At 40.4% G+C, this 3,511-nt stretch overlaps 1 long non-coding RNA gene across 2 annotated transcripts; it reads left to right on the forward strand.

The window, feature by feature from the left end:
• The first annotated feature begins 234 nt into the window (after positions 1-234).
• On the forward strand, positions 235-1,859 carry LOC133569837 (uncharacterized). 2 transcript variants are annotated; one of them, XR_009809934.1, is made up of 2 exons: positions 235-517; positions 1,633-1,859. It is a non-coding gene; the product is annotated as an uncharacterized LOC133569837 (long non-coding RNA). The 2 variants fall into 2 exon arrangements; XR_009809933.1 differs by having other exon boundaries at positions 1,637-1,859.
• Positions 1,860-3,511: the final 1,652 nt, after the last annotated feature.

The raw sequence follows: 3,511 nt of genomic DNA on the forward strand, positions 1-3,511 counted from the left end.
CAAATACGGCCTTTTTTGTTTACTAAATTGCAATTTTAAATTTCCCGCGAGTTTCTTGTTGAAAATGTCACGGAATGCTGACGTGTACGTGTGACGTCACGGACTTTAAGGAAATATTAGCGGTGCGCACACACACAGCTAAAAGTCGTCTGCTTTAACGGCATAATTACACAGTATTTTGGACATCTGTGTCGCTGAATCTTTTGCAATTTGTTCAGTTAATATTGGAAAAGTCTAAGTAGAAAGATGGAGTTGGGAAGCTTCAGCCTTTAGCCAAACAAACACACGGTGATTCCTTGTTTAAAATTCCCGTAGGTGAAGCTTTCCTATGGATCAGAGCGGTCAAGCGAACATGGATCCCGACCAAATGTCAACCAGCAGTTTTCGTTGAGAAAATTGTGGTAAAAATTCGCCACTTACCGGAGATCAGCTGAGCTTGTGCCGTCCATAGCTGCCGTCGACTTCCATCAGACACTGGCCTCAAAAACACCTGTGGATACACCCTTCCGACTATCAGGTACCATCAAACTCACTAAAACACTTAGCAACACAATAGAAAGATAAGGGATTTCCCAGAATTATCCTAGTAAATGTGTCTAAAAACATCTGAATCCGTCCCAATGCAATCGCGTTTTTTGTTTTTTTTCTAGTCCGTCGCTATCAATATCCTCAAACATGAATCTTTCATCCTTGCTCAAATTAATGGGGAATTTGTCGTTTTCTCGGTCCGAATAGCTCTTTTTGTTGGAGGTTCCATTAAAAACAATGTGAGGCAAGACTTTTCTGTTAGCGACCAAAAGTGGCGGACTTTATCGTGGATGTTCTCTACTAAATCCTTTCAGCAAAAATATGGCAATATCGCGAAATGGTCAAGTATGACACATAGAATGGACCTGCCATCCCCGTTTAAATAAGAAAATCTCATTTCAGTAGCCGTTTAACAGTTATGTTTATTTATAAGCAGAAAACATCTATCATCTCCTGCTTTTTATGACTTACTCAGTTTTTGCTACACATCTTAAAATAAAGCTTAGTCAGTTACAGGAGTTGTAAATATATTGTCACTGCGCAAACAATTTTACATTCATGGCCTTGAAAGGCTGTGATTGGTCGGCTTGTACTGAATTATTTCTCATTTAAAAGGACAACAGCCCACCTTAGTGCTGCCATTTCAGATCAATATTTACAATAAAAGTGACTATTGTAATATAGTGATTAGTTCCAGCTGCAATAACACTGCATCTCTCTTTATTAGCCATTATTTGCTCGCAACAAAGGAAGTCAATGTGGTCGCTCACAGAGTTGATTTACGGAAAATTGCCAGTGAGGTGCTATAAAGAGCTTTAAAAGATCAAGATCCCATTGGGAAGCAGAAGAATAACGGCTACACACACACACACACACACACTAGGGCTTACTAAAACACTTGGGAACTGTCGAAATTCCAGCATCAAGGCTAGATTTTCACTTCCAATACACTTAGTGGATTTACAAATAATACCTATACTATAATGTGACTTTGAAGAAGTAGTTTCTATACATTCATGGACTGCTTAGAGAAGGCAGAAAATATATTTGTGCTTAATTTTTTTTTTACCCCCATTTCTTTCCTTCTCTGTCTTTTTCTGTGAGGAAGAAGATATGTGGATGGGTGTGTCCCTCTGCAGCATCCCTGCACTCCCTCCCTCACACACACGCACGCACACACACAGAGAGAGGAGAGAAGGAATGAAATGATCTTTGCTGTATTGAATTCAAGAGTGGGAATAAATGCAGCTATCAATTATTTGAGTAATTTGATAAAATATACTTCGTAGCCTTGGTGCATATTTTAAATAAATATAATTTTTTCTTCTTGCCATATAGTTCATTCTTGCTAATACATGCACATTGTTACTATTTAAAAAATATTTTCAAAATGTGTGTATTATGCAAATAAAGAAAAAGAAATCAGCTGTGCACTCTTTTGCAGCGGTCATGCGAAAACAATGTCGACCTATTTAAAGTTCTGGGCACTATGTGCGGTCTGTACTTTAAACATTTTTATTAGTTACACAAATTAAAGGATTAATTGAAGCAACAAAATATAAGAGATTTATGGTTGCAGCCCAAGATTGAAGACAACTTATCTTAGTCCCAGCATGCATGCGTCCTACATGACCCTGACTTTGGACCCCACCCCATCCTGCAGACACGGCTAGCAATGGTAATGCATCACGTCTTTGCAGGGAGGCGCTGCAACTTGCATTTAATCACATTAACCTTTTTGCTCTGCTGCTTTCATCCATCACACCTTTTTCCACTCGGGCTGCAGCGATGCATCGTGCAAGCACTTTTGGTGTGGAGGAGCAAACAACAAAAAAAAGAGGATAATTGGGACGCACTTAAAGGAGTTTTATATTGAAAGTGAATTTGGACATGGTGACCGTTAGTGTAGTCATTCACATAGCTGACTTCACTTCAGCAGACTCACGCAAAATGACACATTTAATATAGATAGTCTCAACTTCAAATCTGTGAGATAGAATTGAAACTGCAGACAAGAAGTAGAATTAAAGGAAGATTACAATTCCATGAATTTCGAACCTTTAAAGGCCTATTGAAATGAGATGTTATTATTCAAACGGATTTAGTAGAGAACATCCACGATAAAGTTCGCAACTTTTGGTCGCTAATAAAAAAGCCTTGCCTGTACCGGAAGTAGCAGACGATGTGCGTGTGACGTCACGGGTTGTGGAGAACCTCACATTGTTTACAATCATGGCCACCAGCAGCAAGAGCGTTTCGGACCGAGAAAGCGACGATTTCCCCATTAATTTGAGCGGGGATGAAAGATTTGTGGATGAGGAAAGTGACAGTGAAGGACTAGAAAAAATTAAAAAATAAACGAGGGCTGTGGGAGGGATTTAAATGTTATTAGACACATTTACTAGGATAATTCTGGAAAATCCCTTATCTGCTTATTGTGTTAGTAGTGTTTTAGTGAGATTATATAGTTGTACCTGAAAGTCGGAGGGGTGTTGCCACGGGTGTGGTGACTGGCAGTGTCTCCGAAGGAAGCAACGTTTCTCGACGAGGCAAGGCAGCCGGGCTGAGATTTTTTTTTTCCCTCCATGGAGTAAACATCCTACGATTGGCGGCGGCCGGTGGGAGGAGACAAGAGAGTCCACAGCTGCAGGAGGAACAATGCAAACTCTCCGCTCATGTCTACGGTAAGAGCCGAATGTAAACAAGGAAACACTGGCGGTGTTTGTGTTGCTAAAGGCGGCAGCAATACACCGCTTCCCAACTACGTCTTTCTTCTTTGACTTCTCCATTACTAATTGAACAAATTGCAAAAGATTCAGCGTCACACATGTCTAGAATACTGTGGAATTATGCGATGAAAAGAGACGACTTATAGCTGTGAATGGTGCTGGATCAAAATGTCCTCTACAATCCGTGACGTCACGCGCACGCGTCATACGTGTCACCATACTGCGACGTTTTAGCATGATACTTCCACGCGAAA

This window comes from Nerophis ophidion, linkage group LG15 (genome assembly GCF_033978795.1).
Source record: "Nerophis ophidion isolate RoL-2023_Sa linkage group LG15, RoL_Noph_v1.0, whole genome shotgun sequence".
NCBI lineage: Eukaryota > Metazoa > Chordata > Actinopteri > Syngnathiformes > Syngnathidae > Nerophis > Nerophis ophidion.